The 20194-nt window shown below is 42.2% G+C and overlaps 1 protein-coding gene across 2 annotated transcripts in view; it reads left to right on the plus strand.

The window, feature by feature from the left end:
* NINJ2 (ninjurin 2) overlaps positions 1 to 20194 on the plus strand; it is a 42168-nt gene that overhangs the window by 2086 nt on the left and 19888 nt on the right. The window contains exon 1 of one of the 2 annotated variants that reach the window (XM_063153898.1): positions 86 to 200. The exons of the other annotated variant lie outside the window; for it this stretch is intronic. The gene's annotated coding sequence lies outside the window, so the exon portion shown is untranslated. Of the gene's footprint in view, positions 1 to 85; positions 201 to 20194 lie in introns of those variants that run through there. 2 annotated transcript variants of the gene reach the window in all.

A 20194-nucleotide genomic window follows, 5' to 3' on the forward strand; every position in this document is an offset into this window, starting at 1 on the left:
TGAGTTGTGGGTACAAGGAGTCTCATGCATACCTTTACTATCACATGTAATTTGACTGCAAGCCAACCACTTTATTCTATAAATAAAGGCCTGAGTGAGCCTCCTTTGAGCTCTCCTGGCTGCATGATTTCCCCTTGCACTGTGACAACCCTCCAGGCTGCTTCTCAAAGCAGAGACCTTTTACCAGCAGCAGATCTCTGGTAAGTAATTGATGCTGCACAGAACCCTGTGGTATGGTAACTTTGATTTCTGCCCTGGTACCTTTGATCTTATCTCAGGAACTGTTGTTTTTTCTTGGTAACTTTTGCTTGCACCTCGGTAGTTTCAAATCATTGTTCAAATGATTGTGCTGTATAATAACAGACTTGCCATCAAACATTTTTACAGCATTATATTAAAATCACTTTCACAAATACCTTTGAAGATGATTCTTGAAGTGATCTAAATCCCAAATTGTTTGCTCATGACAAATTGGTGTAGTTGACAGAGTCCTGAATCAGGATTCAGGACAATAGCTGAGACAAGCAGAGAGTCCTGTAAATGATGTGACTTGACAAGTGTGAGGTAAGGGGAGGAGTGGTCAGTGGCAGAGGAAAAAAAAAGTGGTTTTCAGTGGAAAGTACATTTAAAAATCCTCCTTTTTGTCCCTGCTCTGAGCAGGGAATGCAGAGCAGCTATCTCCTTGGCAGTTTCCAGCTGTGGGTTTGGGAAGATCTCGGGGAATGTGCACTGCACACTGTAACTCCTGACTCACTGCTCCTCAAAGAGCTCCTGGATGGAGTAGCAGGAACAATCAGGAAATTGACTATGATACAATACAGAAATAGGAGTTTGTATTTATAGACTGAGGGTCCTGTGTCTCAGTCACAGCTCCCTCCTAGCATTTCTTACTCAACAGGGACAGGCTGGGCAGGTAACTCAATTTGAAACAATGGAGCTTTGTCCTCATGTAGGAGACAGCAGGAGAAGGAAATCAAGATTTAAGAAGGCTCTAAGGAGAACTTGTCAGTCCCCAACGTTTTTTGCTCATTCTGAAGCATGAACAGGAGCTCAACCAGCAAAACTGAAAGTTTCTGTAACAGGACTCCCACATCCAGCATGTCATCAGCCTGTGGAATTTGCCATCTCCTGGGGCAGGTTAGGAGGTCAAATATTGGGGCGAGCACACATAGAAAAGAGGTCGGGAGGTCCAGTAACAATATTTACAGTTATACAAGCTAAAAAAGGTACCTTCAAATTCCATAAGCCAATAGCAGGATAAAAATAAATATTGGAACTTTTCAGCTCCCTACAGGCCCTGGCACAATTGCTGACCACACTACAAGTGGTAGCTCATATTAGAGAAATTAGACACCAGCTCTCTGGAAGTGGCACCTATGACTGCTTTTTAACAGCAAGAAGTGTCTCCCATTAATCCACCTTCTCCCTTACAAAAATTCCCTTGTTCTGTGTCTTTCCAAGGAGTCTGCTTTCCCATTCTGACTTCTAGGAAGACCAACAAAACCTCAAATGGTGCAGGGAGAGGTGCAAAAAGGAAATGGTGCTGAAATAGAAAAAAGCCACAAGATGTGCAGCTTTACTTGGTTTATGCCAGCCAGTCAAGGGCTAAGAAAATAAATAAAACAAGAATGAAAATATTTCAATTAAAAATATTAATTTACCTATTAAAAGGTAAAACTTTGACATTATTTAATCTGAATGATGCATTTTTGTGGCTTCCAAGTGAAACTTTCACCTTCCTCTATTGAACACCTGTCATTGACAAGAAACCAGGCAGAGAGCAGTGTCTTGGTGAGGTATAGCAGGGTACATCCTGAGATAGCTGGGATCTGAGAAACACATTTGGGATGGAAACAAAACAATCCAAAAAGACCCCACCACCAATTTCCTTTTACTTCAGGCAACACAGGTTTATAAATTAGAAGTATGGCTTTGATAGAAACACTGGCTGATTTGCCTGTACTTGTTTATGCTATTGACCCCCTGACATTTTGTCCAACCCTTCCAAGAGATTTGCAGGGGGCAGAAAGGAGGAGTGAGCCATGCAGGACACTTCTTTCAGCAGCACAAGGCCCATTAAATCTGTTCAGCTCTGTACCTCAGCTCACCATCTGACATCCCAACACAACCCTGTTTCATTGGTGATTTAAGCCAATATTCCAAACTTTGAATGGGGGTGGCTGAGACAACATCATTCCACCATTCCCAGCTCAGCAGCTGATACTAAATGGCTCCATAGTTTTATTAGATTTACATTTTTATGTTTCCTTGCAGTCACCTTCTGTACAAATGGGATATGTGCTGGATGAAATGTCATCCCTGTTCATACTGCAAAAGAGGTCCTATATTGTATGTTGTGTCTTTCTTTTTATAGTTTCTTACTCTTTGGATAAAAAAAAAAAATACAATCCTCTGGGATGAGAAGCAGAAGTAATACCTCACCATTTAGGGAATCTTTCATACTTCAAAAGTAAAAAGAGTAAACAGCTAAAATAATCGTTCTGGAAAACAGGCCCTACACTGAAATTTTTTTGGCAGGAGTTGCTTCATGAATACCTTGAATGGAAAATACATCTGTGGAAATAAAGACAGGTTTACAAGTAACTTGCAAGGGAAAAAAAAGATTTAAAGTAATTGCATAGTTTACTTCCAGTGCTCAGTTTTTGACCAGATCTACCGCAGGCAGACTTTAGAAAGAGATAGATATTATTTGGACAAATAGAGCCAGCTACAGGTCTAACAGTGTGGACTTTTCCAAAATGCCCACAAAACAATTGGAAAGTCCCCCTTTACCACAGTAAATCCCATCTCTCACATCCCCCTTTCAGTCTAAATCTGAACACACAGAGAGTGTGCTCACAGCTGGGCTGGACTTTCAGTTTTTGGTATTTTGTGGCTTTAACTTGTGCTGCAAGGCTGTGATGTGCTTACAAGTTCCCGGTTTGGGCATGTATTCAGTAGCGTTACCTGGGCTCTGTAATTTGGGCTGGATAGTGAAAATTGGCATTGAGAAAGAGCCTTTCAAGGAGAAACCTAAGTGCTGCAGAAAAATCCATTTCTGTGACATTGTGGATCCTTGTACATTGTGTGCAATGAGGCTGAGGAGCTCATCTCACTGTGTTTGTAACTAAACTAACTCAGTTACTCCAACCTTTCAAGCAGGATCCCACTCCCAGGATTACATTTCATTACCTACACCATTCACATAACTCCCAGGGTTCCACTCCATCTCCTACACCATTTATCTGAATACTGACAAAGATGTTTCAGAGAGATAAATTCAAAGGAAACTGCCCACTTTTTGTCAGGATAAAGTTCTGCTTTGCTGTCCTGCAGTGGTTCCTGGGAGGATCCCACACCTGTCCATGACTGGGAGTGCACGGCCATGTACAGACAATAGAAAATCTCCTTTCAGTGGCAGCTACCCCTCACTTCAGAGCAGTAATCTGAAGGTTCAGGTTTCAGTGTAGCCAGTGGAGAAGCAGGGAAGGCCCAAACACTAACAACGATTGCTGTCACCAGTGGATGCCACCCAGACTGCAAGATTTCAGGCTGCTCCCTGAGAGCAAATCCTTTACAGGGCTTGGGCAGAGATTCACTGTGCCCCAGTCAGTAAAAAGGCAGGTGTCAAACAGGTTATTAGACTCTGGAGCAAGAGTGACCCTCTGCTTTTCTTCCCCAGCTGCCAGGACCTGAAAATGTGTGCAGCATTACCTGTGCTGGTCCCAGAAAACAGCAACACTCACACCAGAACACAGACAAATGTGTCACAACGTGCTGAGGAGGAGGAGACTAATTCTTGCAATCAGTACTAATTAGTTCTTGGTTCTGTTGTCAGATGTGACATTTTCCCTCTTCCCTTTACTTTCCTCCTGCCAGCTCTACCTGGACATGGCCAGATTTCCCTCTTGGGGTGAATGTTTGCTTAGGCCCTTCCCAAACATAGGGATAATAGTATTTTTATCTTGAGTTTTAAGGTATCTGGGAAAAATGAGGCACATGTGGAGTTAAATAAACCCTTGGAGCATCCTTACAGCAGTGGCTGAGCTGGACCCTCACCCTTCACCTTATGAGGGGCAGTGAAAGAAAAGGAGGAGTCTGAGGGGCAGAGCCTCAGAGAAAAAGGAAAACAATTGTTATTTCATTTGCTTCCCCTGTGTTGTGCTCACGTTTGTTTGGAGATTGTTTCATTGGTTTCAAGTGGATTGTTTTGACTTAATGACCAATCCGTGTCAAGCTGTGTCAGGACTCTGGAAAGAGTCACAAGTTTTCATTATTCTCTTTTTAGCCTTCTGTAAGTATCCTTTCTGTATTCTTTAGTATAGTATTATATAGTATAGTATAATATAGTATAATAATAAAATAATATCATATTAATATTAAATAATAAAATAATATCATAAAATAACATAAAATCATAAATTAGCCTTCCAAGAACATGGAGTCAGATGCATTGCTCCTTTCTCTGTCTGTAAACCCCACAAATACAAGACATGTGCACATTGCAGATTCGAGTGCACAAGGAGTTTTGGCTGCAGTGAGTAACCATAATCCTGGTTATGGTGGTGGCAGCACAGCTCTCCTGTGTGGCCAGCAGTAAACCACTGAGACATCTCTGCGGCTGGGAATCCTCTGCAAAATGAAATATGTGTTAAAACACAGCTAAATTGGATTTTTCTATCTTTTGTCAAATAGTTGCCCTTCTCACTTTTATTCCATCCTGTGCCTGAGAGCTGATCCATGAATCTGCTTCTCTCTGTTTGCCCCCAGTTGATACACAGGTACAGCATTTTCCCCTCATTTACAACAGAAAAAGGAAGTCCAAGTCACCCCCTCTCAGCCCTTTCTGTAAAATCTGTATTATTTTGCTCTGCTTCTCTGCTGAGAACCAAAAATGGGCAGCACTTCAGGCATACAATAAGCACACACAGAAGTGTGGGCTTCTCCAAGTACAAGAAGGGTGAATGGGCATTTTCACTGCCATTTCCCTGTGAGTCAAGTGTTTATAAAACTGTCTCTGGGGAAAGGCAATACAAGAAGTGAGCTCTACTACTGTAATCTAGACTGCCTCAGGTATGTAAACATGGAACAGAAACTTTTGAACTGGACACCAGAATGATGGAAGGGCCCAAGTGCAGAGGCTGCAAGATGCACATCAGCAGTTACCATACACCTTGACACACTCCTTTGAACTAGCCAAGCTATAATCCCTGGTCAAATTACATGAATCAGATATGTGACTCTGTAATTACAGCTGTGAAAACCATTATACACAGGATCTTAGAACTTTCTATCCAAAATAACCCTTGGGGAAGAAATTTCTCATTAAGGTGCTTGGGTCAAGGTTCAGTGAGTGCTGGAAATTCTGGGGGAATCCTGTTGGCAGATTTAGAGAAACAAGAACAAGAAAATGAGATCATGTTTTGGTTTGTGGCTTGTTCATGCTCTCATGGTTTTTTTCTTTATTTTCCCCCTAATATTTATGCATATTTGCAGGAGTTCTCTCTTTTGCAGAATACTATTTTGTGAGATTTAAAAGAAGGCCCAAATTCACCATAGACCTTGATTATGTGTCAAAAATAACTGCTCCTACCAATCTAATAAGAGCCAAAGGGTGGCCAACCATTCTTCTGTAACCTATGTTTTACTGAAGGACTATTTTTGCAGAAAATAACAGCACAGAAATACTCTCCCAGGACTTGTGTGAGAACCAAGTTATTCTGTCCCTAGTTTTCCAAGAGTGCTATGAATATCAATGAATTTAATTTCACAATCTCCACGTGGAACAAGAGGTGTTTTTCTGGCTATTTTACAGATATTAAGTCAAGGCAGAGATGGTTAAATGAGCACTGAGGTACCCAAGGGCACACCAGTGGAAGGTGACAGGAAATCCTGAGCATCTCTGGATGGGCAAATTGCCACAGAGCAGCATTCTTTGGCTCCATCTTTGTTCTCACAGGTTAAATTCTTAACCTCCATCAATTCTTGAAGGAATCATTGGAGATTTTTTCAGTCACCAGAGAACACTCTGTTACTTTACACAGTGCAAAGAAGAGCATTAACTGAAGCTGTCAATAGGACACCACCCATAACTCCTTCCCCTGCTGAATGCTAACTTCAACAGCCATTGGAAACAAAATTTTGACACACTTTCAAAAGTTCAGGCACACACAGCTGCGTTTGCACCTCTTTCTTGCTGGAACCAGAGTCACTCAACCACACTGGTGTAGGATGAAACCCCAAAGCCAAAGTGAAACACACTGAAATACGTTAAACAGAAATTCTGACTCAGAATGACCATACAAGTTCTTGATGCAACATTTCAACTTGAACTTTGCACCTCCTTCTGGCTGGTTCAAGATGAAATGTTGCTGCATGTCCCTGTGTGATTTCAGGCTGTGGCCACACAGTTTTTGCTGACTGGAGCAGGGAGGTTCATCCTTCCTCATCACCACCATCAATAATGATTGCTCCCTCAATGCAATGCTCAAAGCAATCACTCTGTCAAGACTGTCTGGGCTAGGAAACCTCCATTGCTGAGTGTCTAAGCTAACCCAGATCATTGTGAAAGAACTTGTTTCAGGAATATGTCTGGACACAGACAGAAATAGCAGCTCCTTTACACAGGCCTTCATCTATATTACCGCAATGGAATAATGGCTTGAATTCTGGAATATTTCTTATTATTATAAGAAACATAATTATATTCTTATAGTTGTGGTTATGTTAGCTGAAGATCTAGTTATTCCATGATTATCAGAAGACAACAGCTACAAATCTGGGTTCTTCTTCACTTAGTTGTATAAAAGAAGGCAAACAGTTAACAGCTACAAATACAATAAAAATTATTCCTACAGAACATTGGCACCTGGGATTTTTCTCATCTTTTGCCCATGGTGACACCTTGACTGGAAATCCACACTGATCAGGGAGACACCCAGCAAAGGATTCATACACTACAAGAAAATTTTCTGCGCTGCTGTTTTGTTTTAACCAAACCAAAGATTTGAGCTCCATCCTCACGTGCTGGATTCTTGGGAGCTGACTCTGGCCCAATTCCTTAGCCAGCCCCCACTTTTGGCACATGGTTGTGAAGAAGTTGCCGAAGGGAGCTGTGTCAAAGGGCTTTTCCTCTGCTCCTAATGGCTCCACGTACAGGCTGGAGGAATCTGAAGCGCTCACGAAATGTGGTTTCTCTGCTGGTGTTTGCTGTTCAGCTGGCTCAGCAGCTCAGCCATTTAAAACCATTGTGAGTGGATTTAGCACTTGTGAAATAATGCTGGCCTGTTCAGACCCACAGAGGGATGGGCAAAGTCCTCTGGTACAATAAAAGCCCCTCTCACCTCCTTCTCCTGTCTGTGAGGAGCTGGGGTGCAATGGAGTTTGAGGGAGAAAACTACAAAACTACTCACACCCAGGTGCAGCTACACAGAGATCAGGTGGAAGAGACATGGGCCTACCAAAATATAAAAAAAGCTAACATGTTCAGAGGAAGGAATCACTTCAGTATCAAAGAAGCAGATTAAAAGAAAAAAAAAAAAAAAAAGAAGAAAAAAACCCACACCAAAACCTCACTGAGTAAGTAGAGGGAGCAAATCATGGAGAAGGAAAAAAAAGAGGAGCACAGCCCCAGAAGAGAGCCCCAGCAGGGTAAGTTCCATAAAATCACATCCTATGAATGCTAGTAAGCCAAATTGGGGGAATAGATACAAAAAACAGAGTCCCAGAAGTCTCTGGGACCAGAAACCAGAGAAGATGGAGCACCCCATGTCCTCCTACTCTGAGCTACTGCATATAGCAAGAGGTGTGCTTCATCCCTGAGCTGTCCAATGCCCAATTATCCTGCTGAGACCATCAAAAAAAGGAGATAACAGGCACTCTGCAGATCTGTATCCTTGTGCAGAGATTGAACTCAGGACCAGGCTTAGACAAGCAATTCAAGAGCAGATGGCAACAGGTCTTGGTGGCTACTAATTAGATTGGCTTTTGGTCAGTGATGTGGGGTTGAGGAGCCCTCTGATCCATTCCCAAAGCTCTGCACTGCCTCCAGCCATGAGCCTACAGCTGAGTTATGAACAGGGTCAGTCTTGCAGTGTGCAGTTTTTTGCCAGTTTTTCCAAAGTGGCAGCTCCCTTGCAGGTCCCTCTCTGGAAGGGGAATGGGCTCAGGACTTAGCTGTTGGCCACTTTGGTGTTTAGGGTGTTTAGGATGTTTAACACTCAGGTGTTTAGGGCCAGGGTGCTTCCTCTTGCCTCACTCACACTGCACAAACAGGGACATTTTCCCTCCTGTGGGAGCAGCTGACTCAGACCCTTGGCCAGAGGAAGGGAAAGGTGTCCCTGTCATGACCAACAGCAAAGAATGGCTAAAAAATAAAAAGATGCATCACTCTGTGGCTGCAAATGATAACAATACATTCCTCTTTATCCTGATCCAAAAGCAATTTTCCCCTTCCTTTGTTCCCCTCCCTGTGTTTTCCTATCTGCTGAGAACGTGTTTCTCAGCTAGGAGCCCAGTCAGTCTGTTATTGGTGTGCCTAAGATCATTTCCACGTTCCTCCCATTTTTTTGTTTTACATATTATCAAATGACTTGTGAAAAGTGAAGTTCAGCCAAGCAAACCTCCAAGGAGTTATGCAAGAGCAAGTAGCCCTGAGCTTTACCACGAGCCCTGTACATTAAAGAGGCACGTCCATGGATGGATAAATCAGTTTATACAGGGATAATCAGGGACACATTGTGGGTATGTAGAGATGAAGATATGAAGGCTGGCAGGTGCTGTTCCCAGTGGCTATCCCTAAATCAGAAGGCACTGTCTCCAGCCCTGCTCTTGACCTCTCTGAGAAATGAGGGGCAGTATCTGGCCAAGCAACTCCTCCAGTCAATTCCAAGCAGATGATACAATTCCATGCGCACGATACATTTGTACCCTGCACAAAGTGCTGCTCTCTCCTTATCATCTGCTCAGTGGGCGTCATGGTGAGGCTGATTCAGCAGAAATCAGAGCCATTCTTGTGGGAAGTTGGTGTCAGGAGCAGCCAAACACACAGGCTGAGAGAAGGCTGTGATTTACTGATCACAATCTTTTACAAGGAAAGATCTATGGGTTTTACAGGCCCTCTTCTCCTCCTGGTGTGTTGTGAAGGACAGATAGGGCTCTGTCACTCCTCTTGGTGGGGCTGCAAATGATAATTTGCGGACCTAAAATTGTGGGTATGTGGTATCTGTTACAGAGCAGCACTCAGACTGCCTTTTGCCCAAGGCACACACCTTACATACACAGTCAATGCTGACATGTTGATACCTGTGAGCACAGGGAAATTCACATTCTGTACTCGACTGCTGCAGGAGCTGAGGCATTGAGATGATGCACGATGGATTAGAAGGTGAAAGGTCTTCAAAAAGCCCAAGAAAACAAAAATTTCATTGCCAGGGTAAAAAACTGGAAAGAACAACTACAATGATTTCTCTAAATATTAATAAAATCCCCTGTCTCATGGGGATAAATATATATTAAAAGTTGCTGGTCATGGTAATCATATTAATGAGTGCAAAAAAGCCTCTTTTGCCCACTTTGTCTGGTCATGTCAGCAGCAGAATCAAACAGAGTATCAGGGTGCCCAGACAGAATATGAGAAGTCGTGAATAAGAAAAAAAGAGGCAAGCTGGCATTTCTTTTTGCTGGGTTTTGTTTAGGGGTTTTTTTTAGGAAAAAAAAAAAAGACAAAAGACTGTAGTGAGTGCACAGAAGGGCACCACAAAACCCCAGGACTGCTGCACAACATACTGACAATAAAACTGAGCTGCTCCAACAGGGGTGAGCTCTGCTGGGAGAGGCAGAAACCAGAAGGGAAGGGAAGGGTGTGATCAGGAGTGAATAAACTGCAGGGATAAACTCCTCAATCATTTCATGCTAGGCGTTGCAAATGTTTCAGTGTGCAACTAAAACTGGGAACTAATATGAGCCATTTGTCCAAGCCCATGCTGAGTAAGGACCACCACAACTGCCCTTCAAACATAGTTAACCAGTGCCCAGTCTGTCCCACATGGCCCAGGATTTTTCTTCCTCCTCCCCAAATCTTTTATCCTTCCTCCAACATGCAGGAGCTCATTTCGACACAGCCTTGGCTATCCCCTTACAGGAATCCAGCTTCAGCACACAATGCTTACTGAGTTAACCCCACTTGAAATCCAGAGCATTTGTTCTGCATCAATGGTTCCCACTTCTTCTGTCCCTTGGCCACCTTGAAAGGAGAAACTACAGGATAAACTCCAGGTACAGTGAGAAAGGAATCATAAGAAACTCCAGCTCCTGCAAAGTTTTGTTTTCCCACTCCAAAAACTTAACGTGTTCAGTGAACGTGAATGTTTTTTTCAGAACAAGACTGCTTGCAAAATCTGGGCCATCAATTGTCGTAGAAATTCTGCTTTAATCCCCTCCCATTCCGGCTCTGAGGTATTTGCTTCCCCAGTCCAGTCTCCTACTGAGGAAGGTCTCCTTTGCTACACCCTTTTCCAAAGGTCTCTCAAAGCAACCTCTACTCAGGAGATCCCTGAAAAACACAATTGTCACTGAGGGGATTTGGGCCTCCCTTTAAATTCTGCCGTGCTGCACTATGGCTCCTCATTTTAAAGTGAGCTCTTAAAGGCTCTTTGTCTCTTCAGGGTTGAAAGTTGCTGACTGAATGTCTGGGTCCAATTTTCCTCCTTTAACTGGACATTCTCAGCTGTGCAAAGTGTTTGCATAATGCTACAGGATCATTCACACATCAATCTTATTTTACATTTTGAGCCTGTTTTGCAAAGGGGTTAATGAGAAAACAGAACACAACCTGAATAATAAGTCACCAGAAAAAAAACCACTATCCTAATTCCTTAATACAGAGCCAGAACAGCAGTTCCTCTCACAGAGGGGAGAGGATGGACACTTTTCTAATCTGAGAATGCAATTCCCAGGGACAGTGTATGAGAAAACAGCAGTAATCTACAGAACACCCAGGAACAGTTGTTGAAAGATTCCCGGGGTGTTACTCTTGGCAGGACATCAGGTTCCAATAAAACCCTCTGAAAACACTAGCCCAACACCAACAATAATAATAATAATTTACACAGATGAAGAGTCTTTTATCTCAGGCTCACTGCAAATGATGAATGAACTTCTTGAGGAGAGGTGAATAAAACTGATGCTCCACAGATATTGCCACTGATTTGGAGATGTGGAAAATAGTTTATTGTGTGCAGACTTTGGAGGGCACACAGGAAAGAGTTAACATGTAAAGGCAAGCTTGGCAGCATTCTTTGTGGTGAACTTACAGGGATATAGTATTGTATTTTTTAATGTTTTCAGTAAATCCACTGCTGGCATTCCTCATACACAACCTGAGCACCTGTACACAAATAAAGTAACCAATGATTGCTTTGTGCAAATACACAGAGCACTTGCTGAGTTCATTCACAGCTACTTCACTCTGATGTGAAATTCCATGTATCCTGCTTCAATTCCTTCTTGGCATGCTCCTGTATGTTTTCTGAGACTAGTCTGGACTTGAAATCTGTATATAACCATAGATAAGTGTACGAAAAGTTATGGACCAGAAGTGAGACATTGGTGTAGGCTGTATGTGAAGTGCCCGAAGTTTTGGATCCAGACTTTCACCTTGCACTCTGAGCCATTCCACAGTGTGGCTACTTTCACAAAGCCTGAAATCCTGCATCTCTCTGGGTCACACATCAATCTCAGCCCATATTTCATGTGCCATACTGTGAAGATGTTGCTTGTGGTGTCACAGTGGCATAACCTGCAGTGAAATATGACTTCTAGTGCATCATGAACAGTTTTTATGGCTGAATTGGGTTGCATGTGACTTTTTGGCACAAACACATCATCGAATGTTGCTGCCCTGACCTTCCCTAAGAGATCTTAAGAGCACAACATATATTGAGATAAATGGTAAATGGTTCCCTCCCTCAGGGTTTCTCAGTTCATATTCTCACATGAGGATTACATCTGGCTCTTTGTAGCCCCTTTCAGAGACAACATCACTCTTATTTCCCAGCACAGCTCTCTCCTCAGACAGCAAAAGCAGTTGAGCAGTCATTGTTTGTGCCTGGAGTATAGACCGTGGAATTTCTACTCACAGCTTACACGAAGGAAATGATGAGAACAAGTCATATTTCCTCTGTGTCATAAAGGTAACAACAACAGCAACCAAGGTTTTGCCAAGGCAGCCCCAGTCTCAGCAGTGACTAACAAGCAGAAAGATTAGATATTGGGATGATCTAACAGCCTGCTGCTCCCAAAAGGGGGAAGCCCTGCTCCTCTTCAGCCTCTGACCCTTTGCTCCCTTCCTTATCTCCTGCTCCCACACTCATCCCACCTTGCCCTTGGGATGGAATTTGCCAAACCCTTTCACAGACAATTCAACTCACTAAAGCTAGAAAAAGTGGTCTCTTTTAAACTTTTAAAAAATTATTATTTTTATTGATTCATTTTAATTTAGTTTAGCTCATTGAGCTGGATTGGCTCAGAACAAAGTCTTAGGAAAGCAGAAGTGCAAGAGGGCCCAAGACTCACAGCAGGAGCATTTGCTCTGGACTTTAAGATCTTCACAGCTACAAGGTGTAGCCCTCAGAGTGGAACAGAAGATACTCTGTGGCTGCTAGTTTCACTTTTTTCTTATTGCTAACCATAGCTACTTTCTGAGAAAATTCGGCCAAGTCAGGAAGCAGATTAGCAGAATAATTGGTGTAATTCAGAAGCTGTATTCAGCTACAAATAAAGAAGAGAGAATAATTCTGCCCTCTTGGAGCTGTATTATACAATAGCACAAAAGAATGAAGAGGGAAAATTGGAATTGATGACACAGAACTGGCTTAGCTTATATGGGTTGGACACAGCATGACGGCAAGGTATCACAGCCTCTAGGAGCTGTGTAATGCTTTACTCACTATCAGATATACCCACATGGCTTCCCTGAGGCTTGAAACAGCATCCAGCACTGAGCTAAAATACAGAGAAGCTCCCCAAGAGTCACTGCAGCATTCAAGTCCATTTTCTCTGTCCAGTTTTCTTGCCCTACACCTGGAGGCCACCTGGTCAGAATCCTTAAAGGACCTTCAATATCAGCATTACTGGAGGGTTTTTGCCTCTCTACAAGTGCACATGCAGCTGTTTCTTTCAGCACTCAGTTCCCCTACAGAGGTGACAGAGGTGCCACTGCTGTTGTTAGGTTAAAAGTTTACAAACTGGTCTTAGCAGCTTGTTTGGAAGTTAAAATCTGAGAAAGTGAGCCGCTCCCATCTTCCCAGATTCTGCTTTTGAGCAGCCCTATTGTTATGGGCAGACATTAGGGAGATTTCTGTGGTGTTTAAAGAATGTTTTGGAATTTCTTGCCCAGCCATCTACCCTCAAAGCTCAGCAGATGACTCACCAGCATTCACCTCGATTTGTTACTGAGCTAGAACTTTCATCCCTCAGCTTCTTGTCAAGTTTCACTCTGTATCTTTTCAGAAGCAGATCCTGTTCTAAAGCAAAAGAACAAACAATGTGGGAAGCAACTCAGAATTCTAGTTTCCAAAAGCTCTCGTGCTGAATTCCCTGAGCTCATGTATTCCTGGAGGCATTTGCACACATAAATCACAGCTTGCTTACATCTGGCACACGCAGAGATCTCACTGCAAGCTGTGAGCTCACTTCACATGTGCTGCTGCTCTGCAGATAAGTTTGGAGGAGTTCCTTTGTAATCAGGAGACACAAAACCTGACTATTTTGCTGATATTCTTTATGCATCAGGCTCACTGCCACTTTCTGACAAAGTTTCTGCTGCCTTGCACCCATGGGATTACCAAAAGAGGTGCTTTTCATCCTTGGCAAGTAAAAAAGATATTTCCACCTCCCAGATGTTATTTGTTTACCTTGCTGTACCCGTAAAGTGATCACAATTTGACCAAGCTTCAATTTCAAGAAAAGCAGCTGCCTTAAGCAACAAATACCATCTTACCCAGAGTACCCCATCCCACCACCCAGGCTGGAGAGTTCACTGCAGTGTCACACGAGCAGCTCACTGTTTTGCTTGCATATTCAGCCCCAAACATAGAAGATATGGTCAGAGAATTTCATGCTAAAAATACCAATCTTGTGCCATACCTAGGTTATTTTACCACCTTGTACCAGGGTAAGTCAACATCAAGTGAATTTTTCAGAGTGGTTTGTGGAAATTCCTTTGTAGTACAGCATTGATCATATCTCTCGCAACTATTACTTTTTTTCCTGCAAGTGGGTCAGGTTCCTTCTGGGTCCTAAACAACAGCTTTTGAGAGAGGAATATTTTTGAGAAAAGAATATCACTCTTAACCTGGAAATTTACAATCTGGTCAGAACTGCTTTGAGTTATACAAGTCCAGATCTGTACTCCTTTCATAACTTCTACCATGGTAACAAAGAGGGCAGCGCCATGTCTGGTCCCTCAAGCTCTGAACTGGTGCCAAAGATAACCAGTTATACTGGCATAATTAATTTTGATGCATTAATAGCCCAGTTTTTGTCTTTACCAGCTAGAATATTTGCCAGCAGGATTTGGCAAACATAACAAAGATTTTTCCTCCTCTCTTAAGAGGGAGAACAATCCCTGATTTTAAAGGACAGGAGAGGAATCCTCATTTAGGGATTAATCATCACTTCATAACTCCTGCAAAATTCACACTCCAGGCTCTGATTTACTTACACACAATTGCTCTGGCTTACTAATTAAGAATAACATGGGTATTAGCCTTTCTTCTTTCAGGTTTTTAAATTGCTGATTTAAAACTTCTCCCAGTGTGAGAAGCATTGCTAAATATCTGAAGTGTAAAACGGCAAGGACATCTGCATCCCCAGCTAAAGGCACAGGGGTGGAAAAGAAAGGCATGATTTACATTCAGTACCTCTGCCTCTAACCTGGAGGACATCTGGAACTCCTCAACCTCCCCTCTATGAGGAAGGGACTTCTCTCCTGAGGGTGCAAAGCAGATTCAGACTTTGACTCTATTTGTTGTCACTGAGAGGGCTTGAGCTTGAAATTATCAGTTCCCTCCTGTGGCTTTTATATGAGACAAAGCAAAAAACACTCCAGAGACACATGAAGCTGACACTTGCACAGCCTTTCTTGCTCTTTCACTCAAGTTCCTAACAGCTATCCAGCTTTTCAGCTCATGCAGGTGTTCCTAACTATCCATTTATTATTTACTCCATTGTTATGGAGTCATACTCCATTTATTGTGAATGGAAATGAAATAAAAACTATTTCTCCATCTTACTTAAGATGGGGAAAAAAACCACCAAACCCACCTTCCCTTTCTAATTCTAAAGGAGATTTCAATGAGTCCCACTTTGTTATCAGGACTGATAAGGCTACTCTTATGGATGGTAGGAAGAAGGTGATTTACAAGGGTCAGTCTGCCACATCTGCTGGATATTAGTCCAGGCCTTCACCAGAGCACTCTGATAGTGCTGCTGAAAGGCAGGGTCATAACTCATCTCAGCCTGATTACGGCAACATTTCTTCTAAAAACTTGTTATTAACAAATATGTGATTAACTTTCACTTCAGTACTCTGTAGGGATTTATAATTTTCCTGACTCTTTTGAGTCTGATTTGATAGCAGGGTTGAATTATGAAATTTGATGCCAACTTTGATTAGGTTGCATCAATAGCCTTTCCACCCCCCCCAAAAAGCGCTCTCTTTGCCAAGTCTTGGTAGCATAAAGGAGTGAACAATCTTTTTGTATCTGCAGAATTTCTTTCTAATAATAATACTACTAAAAAAACAGCAGCAACCAAGATAACTTGCTGTGCCAAGCCAAAGCTCCCAAGAACACATGGCAACATGGAAAGCACGCAGTGATGTGAGCAAGAGGAGATTGCTGAGATGGATGATGAGCCTGGAGGCAGAGGCAGGATGAAGCACGGGCACAGGGAGCTCAGGAGCAGGGGCAGGCCTGGGGGCAGCCATTAGGCAAATCAGGCACATTCAGCCATGTCCCCATCATGAGGGGTTCCACAGGGAGCCACGTGAGCTTTTTCTGATTGACCTTGATGAAGGGATGCTGGCAGTAGATGGTTAAACCATTTCAGCTGGGGCATCCCCAAGACTCAGTAAACATTCCCATTGGAATGCTCTGCTCCTCCTGGCTCCAGACACAGCAGGACGCTGACTGAAACTCCTTCTGAAAATGATTGTGGTATGTGGGGTCCTGGGGGGACATGGTGGGGGACCAGCAGCTGCTTTACTCCTCAGCAACCTCCAAACACATCTGGAGGGTTTGCATGCTGCCCTTCCTCCTGCCATGGGAGCAGAAATGGTTTGGGAGGGTCTTTGGCACGGAAAGAAGAGAACAGAATGAAAACCTATGTAGTGGACATTACTTTTAGATTTCATTGTGGTCTTTCCATGGGAGCCTGGATTCCCAAAGCAAAAGAATTGCCAGCAAGGTCCTTTCTGTGCATTTTTCCAGGTAGCTGCAATAATTTCTTTCACATGGGGATGTCATTTCCACAGGGCAGTGCTTTCTCAGTTAGCTCAGGAATATATTCCTGATAGTGCAAAGCTGCCCAGAAACACAGGCTGGTCCAAATGGGGCTGCTTGCTCATTTAACTGTCGAGTATACAGCTGAGCTCAGAAGTGCTTTTTCCATTTCCCCCTCCATCTCTAGGTGTACTCAAGGGATTAAATGCACTTTGAAAAGTACTCATGCTCTGTTTGCAGCAGTAGTCATCTCTGACCCCAGCTGGGGCTGGAAAAGCCGAGACCCACTGCAGGGATTTTGCTAACATTCCAGTGACCTGACCATCCACAGGGACAGGGTATTTTTGATAGGAAGCCCTTAATTCTTCATGCTGTAGACCCAGCTGGTCCACAGAGGCTGACATCATTTGACCACAAAATACAATGCTAACCACCAAGTTTTTTTGCCAAAATATAATTTGATAGCTCAACACATTAAGATTTCTTTTGGAATCAGTGTCCACTATATATGCTATTATTCACCAGTGGCATGCATTCAATGTCTCTATGCAATCATCCAACACTCTTTTTTCTCAGGATATATTTGCCAAGATGAAAAACAAAGAAAAATTTAAACCATTTTCAATGTGTTTCCAACTGTTGGACTAAGTTTTCTAAGCCACATTGTTGAGTTGTGATCTAAATTAATGAATATTCTCCTTAGCAGCTGCTATTCCAACAGTTAGTCTCCATTTTTTTCTTTTTTGATTATGACCTGTAAACCATTAAACATTAATATTATTAGGTGGGGCTACACATGTGGACTATCTGGGTTCATTACAGAGCAGGTCATCGGGGAATCTGCTTCTCCCCCTGTAGTCTGGAATGATTTTATAATCTTTTTTGGAATGAAGAGTTCTCTTTAAACAAAAAAAAGGTTCATCTTTCCCAATATATGCTGGTGTTGCTGTTGCCAGTTTGACAACTGCAACATATAGACATTTCACAGGAAATTTGGAGGGGTTTTAGGTTTGTATTTTTTTCCCTTAGGCAGCTCAGAGTCCTGAAAGAGCTGCTGATGAAATATTGAACAAGTGTTGTTAACATCTACTTCCAGCAATACAAGAGCTCAGCTATAAATTTTAGTCAGAATAAAATCTTGATATGGAATAGCTTTCCACTGGAAAATGCTCGAATGAATCTTTTTGAAACTGTGTTGAGAATACCAAAATTTGTGCAAGTTTTCCATCTAAATGTTTCAGAATGAAAAATTTAATCTTTTCACTTTGAAATAGCTCTTCATTTTGATTGATCTGGTATTTTATGTTACAAAACATTAAAAATATTTGAGTAGTTGAAACATTTTCTCGCAATACAACGTAGGATATTTTTCCCCTTGAGCTTTTCTTTCCCAGACAATTTTGAAGCATTTAGCATGAGATCAGAGCAAAGAAAAGAGAATGTAACCAAGGAATGAGTGTGTGTTACCCTCTCTCCTCTGGATCAGAGCCACACAAGGTCTGGATTCAGCTTTCTGCTGAAAAGTTTAGCTGCTCACCCCAGGCTGCAGGGACCTGCAGGATCAGCTTTGGACATTCTCTGGTTAAGGCTCCAGTGTCAGGACATTGGCTCCCACAACAGAATCCTCACTCCCTGGCTCCTGCAATTCCAGTGCTGTAAGAACCACTGAGTGTGTGGTCTCAGTAAACACAGAGCAAATTCCAAACTCCGCAGCAAGATATCTTGAACAAACACTTTGTGCCTATAATGCACTGATTAATAAAACAGAGGAGTTCAGGCTTCATGGGGCTGTTGTGTGCAGAACTGAGATTTTCTGCTTAAAACATTTCCCTTTCTTGATCTTGAGAAACAGGAAGATCCAAACACAGTTATCTCAGGTGGTTCAGTACCATCCACCTTGCCGTGCAGCTGCAGCAGTGTGAGCACAGCTCCACAGCCTTTTCAAGGGACATAAACCCAATGAAATTTTGCACCATCCTGCTCACCCACCATTTACACCTTTGGGATTTCATTGTAGCCAGGTGAATCCCTTCAACAAAAGAAACTTTTGATGTCAGGGCACAACCAGATAGGAATGATGCATTGCCTTTACTGTCTATTTAACTTTACAATTTATTGCCTTTTAAAGCCATGCTAGATTATTTATGGAGAGGGAACTAATAAAAGATACAGATATATGGCAGAGATCTTAGAATGATCTCTGGCAGGGAGCTACACAAAAGCAGAGAAGTCACTGCAGGGAAAAATACAGCTTCTCTAAAAAAATAAATATCCAGTACTAAGAGAAATGCACTTTTGTCATCTTCACATGGCAAGGTCCTTATAAACACTCTTGATTTTGGAATCTCTTAAATTTACACTTTCTGGAATCAATATCCTGATTCCACAGATCTGTTTGAACAAAGAGAACAAATGATTACTTGATTAAACTGAAAAACTGACTAAATCTAACTTCACCTGCAGTGAAATGGATGAGTAGAATTGCTGCTATATCAGCAGCAAAGCTGACTCAAGTTTACCAGTGTACAGCAATACATTTCAAAAGTTTAGGAAAAGAAACAGATACTCAGGAGTCCCTGGGGATCACTGAATTATTCAGTGTTGCCTTCTGAGTAAGGCTGATGCTGCATCACTTGGCTGCTTCTGTACCAAATCCAGTAACTGCTATTTGACTGGAGCATAAAAAGGTGATGCATCTTGATTTAAAGATCTCAAGAGGTGGAGAATTTTCCCACTCTCTCATCAAGTTCTCCCTTTCTTCATTTTCAATTTAAACTTAACCTCAAATTCAGCTTCCTGTTAGAGGGAGGTTTGTATGCATTCTCCAGCAATATTTAAAAGTTGGTTTAGTACCTCATACTAATTAAATCTGAATTAATTTTTTTTCCCATTGCAAGACATTTTATAGCATCTTCACAACTTGTATGGGGTTTCTTTTCTGTGCAGTCTCCAATTTTTATATATTTCTCAGTTGTGAACAAGTTTCTCATGTCATTGTGATATTAAACAAATTAATTTACAAACACAGGTCTGCTCCTGTCATCACTGCAGAACTTCCATGTCCCACTGCAAGCTCATGTTCAGTGCTGTTTCCATTAGGATCCTTAAATGCATTTCTGAAACTGCCTTCCAGTTGGATGGTTCTTAATGCTCATAAGCTGTGTTTCACTTGTATTGTACTTAGAAATCATTAGAAACACTAGATATGAAAAATAGTTTTTCATATCTAGTTAGACAAGATATGAAAAATAGTTAGAAAAATAGTAACCTTTATTATTTCATGCCATATCAATGCAGACTGGCCTGGCAAAATTACCTGGCATATGGCCACGCTGATTAGAATCAAGTTACTTGTTCATACTGGCTCAACTGAGGCTAGTTTCACTCTGTGACACACAAAGATAAATGATCCCCTCTTGCCCTCCTTATCTCCACAAATAAATATGAACAGATTTTTGCTAAATAGCATTAATTTCACTTGCTCCCTTAGCCATACTTGGAGCCTCATGGCCCCTGCCACAGGCTGCCTCTCACATACTCTATTCTCCAGGCCTGCAAGGGTCTTTTATAACACTTATTTCAAGCCAGCTTGGGACTCAAAAATGACACAGATAGAAATGCTGAACTGCCTCAGCAGCAGGCAACACCTTTGGATGGCTCCAGCTCTAGCACAACATCTGTGCCAAAGCCAG

Source organism: Melospiza melodia, chromosome 4, assembly GCF_035770615.1.
Source record: "Melospiza melodia melodia isolate bMelMel2 chromosome 4, bMelMel2.pri, whole genome shotgun sequence".
In the NCBI taxonomy this organism is placed as follows: Eukaryota; Metazoa; Chordata; class Aves; order Passeriformes; family Passerellidae; genus Melospiza; species Melospiza melodia.